Source organism: Amblyomma mixtum, chromosome 4, assembly GCF_055824585.1.
Source record: "Amblyomma mixtum isolate Tamu chromosome 4, ASM5582458v1, whole genome shotgun sequence".
In the NCBI taxonomy this organism is placed as follows: domain Eukaryota; kingdom Metazoa; phylum Arthropoda; class Arachnida; order Ixodida; family Ixodidae; genus Amblyomma; species Amblyomma mixtum.
The window spans coordinates 120,035,704-120,048,726 of NC_143015.1; the positions used below are offsets into that span (position 1 = coordinate 120,035,704).

General features: G+C 46.2%; 1 long non-coding RNA gene across 1 annotated transcript; it reads left to right on the forward strand.

Annotated features, from left to right (window-relative positions):
* The first annotated feature begins 10,469 nt into the window (after window positions 1-10,469).
* LOC149348088 (uncharacterized) lies at window positions 10,470-12,794 on the forward strand. Its single transcript, XR_016292229.1, has 3 exons — window positions 10,470-10,671; window positions 10,730-10,785; window positions 11,803-12,794. It is a non-coding gene; the product is annotated as an uncharacterized LOC149348088 (long non-coding RNA).
* Window positions 12,795-13,023: the final 229 nt, after the last annotated feature.

Below are 13,023 nucleotides of genomic sequence, written 5' to 3' on the forward strand. Positions count from 1 at the left end.
AGTCGCTTTGGGACGTTAAACCCCATAAACCAAACCAAACCAAACCAAACGTTCTTCCGTGCGATGAAGCCACGGAATTTCCATCGCAAGTATTTGCTGGTGGCACTTGACAGGAGGTGCACGCATGCTGGCAGTCTCCTCGAGAACTGTGGCGCCACCTGCACGTGCGTCGATGACGTCTGCACGCACTTCGTCAATTGGAAGGCGCTGCCCTCTTGAAAGAAAAATGGCAGTAAAGATTCACCCCCTTAGTTAGGTTTTTGAAGCTCTCTTGTATATCTTGGAAGTTATGGCTACGCAAATACAGTGGAGCATTAGAGGCCTGCTGCATAACCTCGAAGATATAAGAGAATTAATCTTTGAATTCCAACCGAAGCTGCTCTTGGTACAGGAGACGCACCTGAATGCCTCTGACAAAGACTTTTTGAAGCAGTGTGCTGTATTCCACAGTGACCGTTGCGACGGTCGTATGACGTCAGGCGGTGTGGCAATAATAATAGATAGGTCAGTGGCATGTCAACACTATACTTGGTAGACTGGTAACAATTTGTTCTTGATATATTCCTCCCGACTACCATTTCAGCATTTCACAGTTTCAAGTTTAATAGATGAACTTCCGGAACCATACTTGCTACTAGGTGATTTTAACGCGCACAGCACACTCTGAGGTGAGTCCCATAGTGTTGTGTGAGGCCAACAAATGGAAAGATTCCTGTTATCACCCGTTGCATGTTTGTTTAGCACTTGCTACAGTTGTGCACACAACACATATTCCTCAATTGACTTAACAATAGGCTCACCCATCCTTATGTCATGCCTGGTTTGGAAAGACAAAAAATCCATATGGCAGCGATCATTTCCCAGTAGTACTGCAGGCAGAAAAGGAATTTGATAAGCCGCCATATTGCTGGCAGTCGTCTTGTGCCAACTGGGAAAAATTTGAAAAGCTGTCCTTATCGTACGGCTCTATCAGTCATCTCAAAGCAAAAGAACTGGGTGCATATATTGCACAGCACGTACTCAATGCAGCATGCCAATCCGTACCACAGTGCAGAGGTACTGTTACTGCTGCGGAGCCATGGTGGAATCGGGGCTGTGAGCATGGTAAGAAAACAGCTAAATAAAGTCTAGAGCAAGTTTTCTAGCTACCCAAGAGATGAAAATTGGACTGAATTCGAGCACTGCAAATCGAATGGAAGACGCATACGTCTAACTAAGTGAGGTAGTTGGTCAGCCTACATCTCCTCAATGAATTTGTGTACGAATGCAAAGAAGGTGTACCAGAGAGTAAGGAAGCTGAAATGGCGAAATGTAAACCAGTGGTAGATTGCCTCGGGTAGACGTTTGAAGCACAAGCAGACGCACTTGGAGAGCACTTTGCATTGGCATCCTAAGTTTCTAGCTCGCAAGAGTTCAGTGGACAATACAAAGCTGGAGATGCTGTGGGAAAGGGTACGATCGATGAATAAGCATGTATGAACGTAAAGCAGCCCTATGCAGTAGCAAGAATTGGTGCCAGGGGCGGATGAAGTTGTTACATACGAAATGATAAAAACCTGCCTGAAGAAATTCTTGAATGCATACTGGTTCTTTACAACAAACTCTTCACTACTGGACAGCTACCTTTTCTTGGAAGGAGGCTGTAGTGATTCCTATCCTAAACCTTGAAAAGGTCCCTCTACCGTTACAAATTGTAGACCAATAGCCTTGACCGGTTGTCTCTGCAAGTTGTTCAAAAAAATAATAATTAGATGTGAGGCTTGTGTGATGTCAGTGCACTTTAAAGAACCCCACGTGGTCGAAATTTCTGGAGCCCTTCACTACGGCGTCCCTCATAGCCCGAGTTGCTTTGGGACGTTAAACCCTAATAAACCAAACCTAATAATTAGATATCTGGCATATTTCCTATTACGAAATGACACATTAGACCCTTTTCTCTCCGGCTTTAGGGCTGGGTGGTCTACAACAGGTAACTTGGTGCTGCTTGAGGCCTATATTAGAAATGCATTTATACATAAGCAGTTTTGTCTCTTATTTTTTACCTTGAAAAAGCATATGACGCGACTTATGGCAACTTATGGAAAACGTGGAAATATGCTCTACATTTTTCAAAGCTACCTGAATCACCAGACCTTCAGAGTCTGGCTGGGAAATTCTCTGCAGTGAGTTTTTCTGTAAGAAAATGGCGTCTCCCAGGCCGGTGTACTGAGTTGTACACTGTTCGTCTTGAAAGTTAATTCTTTTCGGGACATCATTCCGATCTCCGTTTTCTATACAGGGGGACCTGCAGATCAGTTTTTGGCCTTGAAATATGGCTATATGCGAGAGACAGGTGTAGGTGATGATTGACCGTCTAGTAAAATAGGCCAGTGAGAATGGTTTTAAATTTGACGCTGCAAAAACTGCCTGCGTACTTTTCTCACGGAAATGAGGAATGGTACGTGGCCTTCCATCTTTCTTGGTTGGCAGGAATTAATGGTAACAGCGGAGCAATAATTCTTAGGTGTCATTTTAGATGACGAACTCGTACTGCTAGCCCACGTCAGATACATAAAAAGAAAGTGTTTGAAAGCCATGAACACCCTAAAGATCCTGTTGCATCCTTCCTGGGGCACTGATACAAAATGCCTGCTAAAACTGCACCGTAGTCTGATTCTTTCAAGAATAGACTATGCATCCTTAGTGTACAAATCCGCAAGAGAATCAAGTCTTACGACTTATTAATCCAGTACATCACGTATACAGGATACTTATGGGCCCGCATATGTGATCTTAATCCAGTACATACAGTTACTTGTTGTTCTTAGAATGTCGTACCAACTAGCCCCATCACCGCACTCTTCTCGAGTCCCCCAAGTAAACTTGTGCAAGGTACTGACAACAAGTGCTACACTCTATAGTCGGATTCACCTTAAGTCTGCAGTGAAGCTCTGCCCACATTCAGCCTCCGCGCGCAGTATTTCTCCACGACGAAAAAGTAGTATGCTGCTTAAACATTTCTTTGTTACCTAAACAAGAAGCTTGTCACGAGCAAAAAATTATGAGCTCTAGGATTTTGACACGTGGATTGTTTGATATAGTCAAGCATTAAAAAGCTGATTTCGTTTACAGTTGCGGTTGGCCAGTGGAGTAATACAAGACGCCGTGGGTCGCGGCCCAGTGTTAGCAACTGCTGTTTTTTTAAGTTGTATCCTACTATACATAAACTGGTCACAACATACCGAACCTGTTACTTCAGAAAAGATCAGCAACTGTCACAACTGGCTCAACATGTTCTGTCTCTCATCTGTGTTTCAATTCAGTTTGTCTTGTGTTACAGATGACTATTATTGCAGCCTAATCTTTTTTTTTGTGCAGCTCAGGCTACTGTATGTGAGCACAAAAGACAACAAAGCTACAAAGAACAATCTGCATATTAAGCTAGTCCAATCCAGTCAAATCCAATCTATAGGACTGACAGTACCTTTAAATAAAAAATGAATAAATTACACAACAAATCCCTTCTAAAATTAGTCAATCTATATTATCAATCTTATCAAGTCAATGGACAGTGTACTATAAACGTGAAAAACCTTCAGAAAATTCCACTGCGCCTAAGGTACACTATGCTCCAACAGCTGTACATAATTATTTTCAACTGCTTATATTGTTAGAATGCTTTAGTCATTTTTTGCATTTTGATTACTATTTATTAGTACTTAGACCGAGCAGAGCAACACAAACTGACTCTGAAGCGCAACGTCAAGAACAGCTGTGGCCAGGTAAGTGCCCTAGGTGGATAAGCCCCCTGTTACAACTTTTCACTGTAAAATATCTGCTGGTAAGCGACTGGAGGTTCCTCCGTGTCTCACACATATCCCTACCCCGAACGCTTGATGATGGCGGTCAGCTCGAGCACCCTGCGTTCCAGCACCGCCATGGGGCCCTGGGCACTGGTGGAGGAGCACAGCTGGCACAGGCACACCAATGCGCGGGCAACCAGGTCGGGACCGCATAGCCAGCTGCAGAGTTCAGGGAGAGCTTCTTTTTACAGTTTCACGTCGTCATTCCGTACGCGCACGCCTCAATCCACAACAAAGACAACCGCACAAGTACAAATCTACCACCTTGAGGACGGCCACTTTGCCCTCCGGCAGAGACCAACCAAACCAGGTTCTGTTCGTCTCGGCCACAAATCCACCCTATCACTCACAGGCCACTGCGACTCGTTTGTGTTTGACCAGTGGCAGTCACACATGGTGTCATAATTTCAACCTCCTACGCAGTGGAATAGAGGCCCCACTTGGAGGTTCTTTTAAAACATGCTAGTTATACCTCGTTGATACGTTTTTAAAAAAGTTGCGGGAGAAAACGTATGATTCGAACCGCCCGATTTTGAAAATTGTAACTGTTGAATGAGGTACAAAAACAATTTCACTTCGCGAAAATGTCAATTATCATTTCTTAGCGCAAGATCTGAGTCGATACTTATGAAGTGCTCGCAGAATTCTGTCTGCGGAAGGAGCTTTGTTACACACCCGGTCAGTCGACGGCAGTGATGAATGTAGTAACCAAAATCTTTTCCTCGACATTTCTGGATGCTTCGCCCCTGGCACCCGAGTACTGCGGAGAAGCAACTGCGGCGGCTGACTGTCGCAGCGTTTCTGCTTTTTAAGCTGCGTTCCCCAGACCCGGCCCGCTCTCGTATGTAAGCGCATCGCTTTAAAAGTTCATAGCTGCTTCGCCCCCTTGCCCTAATGCATAGCGAAGAAATCTCAGCATTTCTGCTCGTTATGTCGAATCCCCGTTTTCACCCTTGTTGTTGCTCTGGGCGGCGTTAATGCTTCGCCTCGTAGCACATTAACACTGCAGAGAAGACACCACAGCAGGTGATGGCCGCCGCATTTCAGATTTTCATGTCGCGTGCCCTCACGTTCGGCACATTTGTATGTTTGAGCATGTGCGGGTGATCAATACACGACGACCACAATTCGTAGAAATTTTAAACCAAGAACGTATTAATCCGGATATATAAAATATTTAATGTCCGCGATTTTGAGCGTACAAACCGGGAAATGGTATGAACCAGGAACGTATAAACGAGGTATACTGTCAGTGTTCATTATTTCAGGTATGTAAACACTGAATTGCACAGTGCAACCAGTACTTGAGTCGGCAAGGACCCACAGGTTATACCCCCATTTGAAGCCCTTGTCAGGCATATAGTGCCGAATTCCAGATCGTCCTTTTGATTCAACTATTCGTTGGTCCACGCACAAATTTCGGTATGGCTGAAAATGCTGACGTCACACGTCATTCATATGCTGCAGTAGATGTGCGATTCTGTGCAGCTTGCCATCGTGGACGGGGTCAGTTCTCCAGGTTCATGACAGACAAAAGCAAGGAACACAAAAAATCGGCTCCTGGGCATTATCTGTGGAGGAATGAGGCCCGAAAAGAGAGTTTTAGTATAGCGTTAGCGCGATAGCGGATTACGTTAGCGTGCCGCAAGCAACTTATCCCCACAGACAGTGAAAACGTTAAACGCCACCTGCTTGACATGGATGCGAACGGTCCTTCTAAAATGGTCGACACTGCCGCTACCTTGCCAAAATATAACATTTCCGAGTTTTTTGAAACGAATTATTACTGTAGTGCTTATTTTCGTCTGCAAAATGACCCCAAAATTTAAATAAAATGAAAAAACAAACGTAAAGCAGTGGCGCCATCTAGTCAAGGCTATGTTAACTACAAGCCGTTCGAGCAAGAATATTTGCCATCACTTGACGTGTAATGTCCAAAAAACTATTTGAAGTTTAATATAAACTCTCTTTGCATAATTTAAGTCCATAAAACATCACGAAAAACTTCCAAATCTATTTTTGTCTCGTTCCAGACGTTTTTGCTAGGTGTCTGCTGCGTTTCGGGCCGTTGCAGACGGTAGCAGTGCAGCTGGAGGTGCTATAGACCTTTCCACAAATTGCAGCGCCGCGCCATCCCCTAGCGGATCCGCGCAAAGCATGATGGGAGAAAGGAGCGGTCGCCGCCCGCGTCGTCTGCTGTCAAGCGTGTTTCTGTGTTGTGCCGCCGTGTTCAGGCGTTGTGCGTCTTCTCGTGCGCGTTGTAAATGTTGCAGCGCACTGCTGTGGTGGTTATCTCTTAGTCTTTCTGCAATTTTGTGGGGATTTTTTTAGACATTCGACATGTCTGCAGATTAGAATCGCGGTGGCGGTCAAAGGTGCTGCGTGCCCGGCTGTAGTAACAACACGAGAAAGGACATCAACATTTCATACCACGTACTATCGCGCTCAATATGAGTTGCAACGCGCGGTCATCGACCGGGGCTCGTTCCGTGGTGTGCCTCCTCCAAACAGTCGCTCGGAATTCTGGGAGAAACTGCTGTTCTAGGAAAAAACAGCACCCCCGCTCAGGAAAAAGTTTCTCCCAGAATTCCGAGCGACTGTTTGGAGGAGGCACACCACGGAACGAGCACCGGTCGATGACCGCGCGTTGCAACTCATATTGAGCGCGATAGTACTCCCCAAGGACAAGAAACTGAAGCTAGAATGGGTGCGCAGGATAAATCGGCAAGGTTTGCAAGGGCGATTTACCCTGTGGAAGCCTTCGAAACACCACAAAATATATGGTACGCATTTCAACACTAGCGGGCGCAAGGGATACATGGATCGTCTCTTCACGATCTTTCCACACCGAGTGTATGCGGAACGGACGCCTGCTGTGATTACGCAGAGCAATGGGAACATGCGAATCTCCAACTTCGGCTGGTGACCGGGGCAGAGGGCGTCGCGACTAGGTACGGCCAGGACGCCACAACCGGCAGCCTGAAGACCGCCCGCAATGCTGCTGCATAATTTTCGTTTTTTTTTTTGGGGGGGGGGGGGGGCTTTTATGAATAAAGTTATTCACCACCACCATGGGCACATGAGCGGCGAGGGCTCTGTGTATACATGCATTGGGAGAACGCCGTTCTGCGTCTGCTGGTGCTCGGCTGGTGATCCGTGGCCGCGGAACGCAACATCCGACTGTGTCACGCTTACTGTGTCAACCAACTGTGTCATGTTTAGCAAATAGCCCGTGTTCTGTCTAAGGGAGTGCTTGAAGATTATATATTACAGCAGTGAACATTTACCGCGTCAGCATGAAATTTCCCCAGGAGTGCGCCGATGAGGACAACTGCATGCACTCATACTGTTGTTTACATCGCTGCGTACGAACAGTTAGTACTCGTTTTTATGACATAAAACGCAATCGGTGCTTTAGTTCTATTAATCAACCTGTTTTCTTTTTTACCGGCTGTAGCCGTGCTTGTTTACGCAGTGCGATAATGTGTGGGAAGCGATGGTGCGATCGCACGCCTGAGAAACACTTAACAACCGCGGGCTGTTGACATCGCGCAGGACCGGCGCTTCTCGTTTTTTGTCCCGGCTTCCTCCGACGTGACCAGTACTTTATTTTAAACTACTTTATCCAGAATTATGTTTGGCGACCGTTCGCTTTAACTGAAACGGCCTAATTTGTCATCCACAAGCTAGCGACGGCGACGACTGCTGCTGGCCGTAAAGCACGGCTCGGCAGTCTGGGTCACACCGGCGTTTCACGTTCATCATATGCGTGCCCAGCGATCTAAGCAATAATTAATTTCAGGTCACTATTGCCAAAACTACACTCGGTGACCATTTTCATTCGCTAAAGCTAGTGATTCGCTCATCCCAACCGCCGCAATCACAGATCATATCCCACGGACCCGCTAGGCCTAGTCGTCGCGGAAGGGAAGGGAGTCGTCGTCGACTGATATTATTTTGGCAAGCGCTTATCGCTGGTGACTGTTCAGGTGTGCACATGTGAAATATGGCCGTTCGTTTCGCTCATTTAGGAGCGCGAACATATTTGCACCGCCGCCTCATCACCGTGTTTTCGCTCAGCCACCGACAAGGCTGACCGTCCGCCGATCGGATTCGTCGGTGTCGTTGGCCTGAAAAACGTGTCCCACTGCAATCATATTATAGTAAACTAGATATTTCACTATAATCACATGCTGCTGTTGACCGTGATAGTGTCGTTGTTGGAGCAGTGTGACCACCGCCGTCGTCATCGTTGTACACTGAAAACGAGCTGAGGCTTTCGAATGCGCTTGGAAGGTTTCGTGTAGCACCGCGCGCGTCCGTCGAGTCCGAATGTCATTCCAGTTTTCGAATGTCATTCGACTCAGATGTCATTCGAACGTTCCCGTGTAGCACAGGTATAAGAAACAGCGATGGCGACGAGACGGCAGAGGTAGGCTTTCCGGTGATCAGGCGCAGTCGGAGAGACGGAACGAAAAGACGCGAGCGCGGCGCCGCGGCGCTCCGTTTTCCCAGAGTGCTTTGCGCGGCCGCTTGGTGGCGCGGCGGAATTTGTGGAAAGGTCTATTAGGCTTGCGCGCTCCAGAATCGAGAGCGTATCTTAAAAACTGGGCTGAATTGCAGCTTAAACTTTATCGTCGAAGCAAGTTAAGTCATAGCGAAAAGCAAAAACACCAGTAGTTGCCGGTAAACATGCCGACCGGAATCGCAAGAGCTGCTGAATCGGCTGAAGCGGGCGGCTGTCGCTTGATAGGACGCCGCCATGTTTCCACGCTAAGGGCGCAAATGCCTATTTCCCCGTTAGCGTTCTGCGCATGCGCACTCTGGACCCGCTATTCCGCTATGCACGCAATTACGCAAAGCCCGCTATACTAAAACTCTCTAACTCCGAGGTATTCCAGTATAGATGGCGGCGAGGCAGTCCACAATTCCCATGACTCCTTGCACTGTATCACTTCATCGGGACCGAAATTTCTCCATGAGCCGTCCTTTTCTGCGTATGTCTGCCTCTCTAAAATATGCATTCACGCATATTTGTTTGTGTTCTCGCAGATCACTTTGATCAGGTCTGCAGTGAAGAAGAGTTGGAGTACATCGACGGTCCGCACGAAGTGCCGTGCGTTACTCAGGACCGCGCCGCCAACTTCGACTCCCGGCTTTCGTATAGGAAAAAACTACGCGCTTCTCAGCTGCTGGCAAGGAATCATGTCCGTATGACGTTGAGGCCCTGAAAATAAATAATATAGATGTTAGTACACGCTCCGCCGCTCATAACTATATCTTATAGTAATCGAAATGCGCGCCGTACATATAGCCGACACTCACCCCTCTGGATGTTCCGGCTTGTCTTGCATCCTCGTCATCGGTGCTAAAATCGGATGTGTCCACATCTTCTTCAGGCTCGCTACTGCTGATGGCATCGAAAATCGGCTCCTGAAGCGCTCGATTAGCCAGAAACCCGACGTCTTCTAAGAGCGTACGCGCGCGATGACGACGCCATGATCGAAGCGCTCGCCCGTCAATCCGAAACTTTTGGTGGCGCGGGGATAAGTGCTGCAAGCAAAAAACCAACAAAACATAACGAATCACGCTATGTGTTTTTCACTTTCTAACATAGATAGCGCTAGGCTGCCGCAAACCGCGCGAGTCTGGCTCCGTGATCACCAAGGACTCCATGATCACATATCCCCAGACAACACCAAAGATCCGTAGGACGTCCCAAAAATGTACGCACGTCCCACATCCCTAACAGGACGTCCCTGGGACATCCGTATGAAGTCCGCACTGGGATTATCCCGGGAACAGTCGCGGCTCGAACGTTATACGGACATGACGTCCGTATAAAAGCCGCGGTGGGATCATCCCGAAAACAGTCGCAGATCGGTTGTTATAGGGAAGTGTTTATATTCAGAGGGTCTGAATCGTGCAGATGGCCATACAATAGACCTCTCCCTGATGTAAACAGTGTGACGTCAAAAAGGTGTGCCCCGATGGGCAAAATCGTCGACTTTCGGTTCTGAACCGGTTTTTCAGGTGCCGAGCACTGCCCCACCAGCTTTGTTCCCTGATTCGAAACGCCTGTCAGCCTTTCTTCTCCCACCTGGTACGGCGCATGTTTTGCCCATCGGACCAGAAACACGTGCGTTGATGACGTAGGCCGGGAGAGGTGGATTCTCATGAGCGCTCGAGCGGCACGCTCCACTGTCCTTTTCCGACGTCTTTGGCTAGCGGGCTTGATACAGCTGTTTAGAACAAGTAAACAATAATCCATGCGATGTATAAGCGCAAGATGTCACAAAGTAATACACAACCCAGTACTTATTTTTTGAAAGAGCCAAAAAACCGTTAAAAGCAGGACGGAAATAAGCAATTCCAAAAGGGCCATTAGCTGAATACAGAAACCCTAAACTTTAAAACTTCGAAATTGACTCAAATAGTCTAATTCCCGTTTTGTTATAGCTATCGAGGGTGAGCTTACACTCTTCTCCTCCAAGCTCACAACATAACCACCTTAACGCAAAATTGTATTCCCGCCTTCCGACCATAACAGCCACTGACGATGACAGTGACACCACAGCAAAAACAACTGGCCACTTGTTCGTGCTCTTAGAGCCGTGATCATGAAAATTAATAACACACATCTTTTTTGCAGTTATTTTTTGTTTATTTATGATCACAGTTTTATTTTTGTCTTAGGTGCATGTTGCTTAAAAAGGCTCTTTGCTCATTAGCTCAATGGCACCACCATCGTCATCGCACTACTGAAGGCATGACTGAAGGTTTGAGGCGTGTATTAGCCAGTTTTCCGTTTTTTGGACCAAAATTTCAGGTAATTATTGACGCTCCTACTGCATGTTGGTTGCGTAACGAAAGTAATTTTTTTTTAGGTATTCAGCAAGGTTCCAGCAGCGGCAAACACGGATGGCACATGCGGCAAGTGAAAGTAAGTGGCAGTCGGTAGTCCTCGCCTGGTGTGTGAGCCGTGTAGCGTGATTTCTAGCTTTTGAAGTAGTTTTAGCGGCGGTATTAAAGTTCAGTGACTGATGCTGGCTCAACATGAGCAGAAGCTTACTGGGGGCCAGTATATTAATCTGGTGACAGCATAATGGCGACGGTGCCGAGGAGTACTGCTTTCAGGCGTGCACGCCGAGAGGCACGTCATGATATTGAGCTAATAGCGTCGGCTGCTGGCGATGGTGTTGCATACGACCCTTCCTGATCCGTGTACTGCTGCAAAGTCGCAAGAGCAACTAGATCCTAGCTCGTCGCATGTTCCGTGCCTTCAACATTCGATTGAATATGCGCCTAAATTTCCTGTTCTAATTTTGATTTGGTTTATTGGTTTGTTTAGGTTGAACGTCCCAAAGCAACTCAGGCTCAGAGGGACACCGTAGTGAAGGGCTTCGGAAATTTCGACCACCTGGGGTTCTTTAATGGGCACTGAAATCGCACAGTACACGAGCCTCTAGAATTTCACCTCCAACGAAATTCGGCCGCCGCGGCGTGGATCGAACCCGCACCTTTCGGGACAGCAGCCGAGCGCAGTAACCACTGAGCCGGGGCGGGGCTGTTTTAATTTTATATTCTGTTTATAACTCTTGCATGCGCACTGTTTTATTGGTTTGTAACCTAGATATATATAGTATTGAAGAGAACTATTGCAATTTCATTTGAACTATATATGTTGTTAGGGGCATCCAAAAAATGAGGTCATGCATGTTTTTACATATGAATTTTTTGCTGGCGAGGGCCAAATCTGCCCCTGTGTCATATGGACGGCTCATAATGGAGGGCATATGCATGTTTAGTTGTACCACCTAGGGACACCCCACAACAGCATGCCAGCTGCTGTCAATATGATAAAAACTGACTATAGCAATAGAGTTCCCCACTGTTAACTTGAGAAATCCTGATTTTATTTTCTTGGTCTCATTTCAAACCTAATTCTGTTTTGATCTAGAGAAATCACATGACTGTGCAAGATGGAGAGACTGCAAGAGAAAAGACATCTCGCATTCTGCGAAGTATTCGAACATCTGAACTGGCTCCTAGCTACAGCTGGTATGGTGCCAAGGGAAGAACAGGCTCTGTGAGCTGAATACATGCAAAATCATGTGCAGTAAGTATTATTTGGAGGAAGCTATTTCAAATCTTAAAGGAGCACAGATATAAAATTTTAAACTCAAATAAGTGATCCGATCTGTGTCCTGGGCACAAAGGGTTTTACTATTCCAAATTCTCTGATTTCACTGATTCCACATGCCAAAAATCATTGACAGAGGAGCTGTTAGCCAATGCTGACATCTGTCATCTATATATGGACTGGTTGGCAGAGTCACTAGCAAAACATGGGGTAAGTCCTAACCATGCCATCACATGATGCCATAATGGACTCCAGCACTGGCATTGACCTGACAGAGACCAAAAGTACGCATATAAAACATTTTAACTGTTCACACTGTGGACTAGATATTTAAGCTTATTTCCACGATTAATAGGCTTTTACGTCTCATTAAAAGCAGAAAAATGAACACCTCAAAACACTGTGTCTGTATCCCTTTAAGACTTTGAATATAAATCAGATCACAGAATCAATATCTACATTAAGTGTTTATAATTGAATTTGTAGGCCTTGGTAGGATTGCGTCAAGACCAGTGATATTTGCTTCGAGAAAAAAAGCCAAATTTTCATTGTTTATTTTCAATCCTACTGCTTCAAGTTTGAAAACGTGATAATTTTGGCTCATACTAACCAGACAAGCTAAACAAAATTAACGAAGCCTATTACACACATTGCGAAGGAAGGTCTATGTGCACACCATCCATGACCTTGCTCTAAATAACGAGAAATGCCTGAGAGGAGCTGTTAAAGCTGTGTTAGTGCTTCCTTTATGTGAGTTGTTCTGTTTCATGTGCTGTTATTAAAAAATAAAATTCAGCTGTGAATCAGCATGCCCCATATATTTGAATAAAACTATTTTAGCCAAAGCTTTGTGTTTTAAATCACTGTGCAGCATAATCCAGGCCTGTGTTCTAACTTTGTGTCGTTTTTACTATAGCATCGCTCTCGGCCATATGCAATTGGCCGAAATGCCAGAAGCGGAGGCTGGTTCTGTTGCGGCTATGAGGCACTGCTTCTGCTTCTGGTATTTTGGTCAGTCATGCGTGACCAGTAGCGACA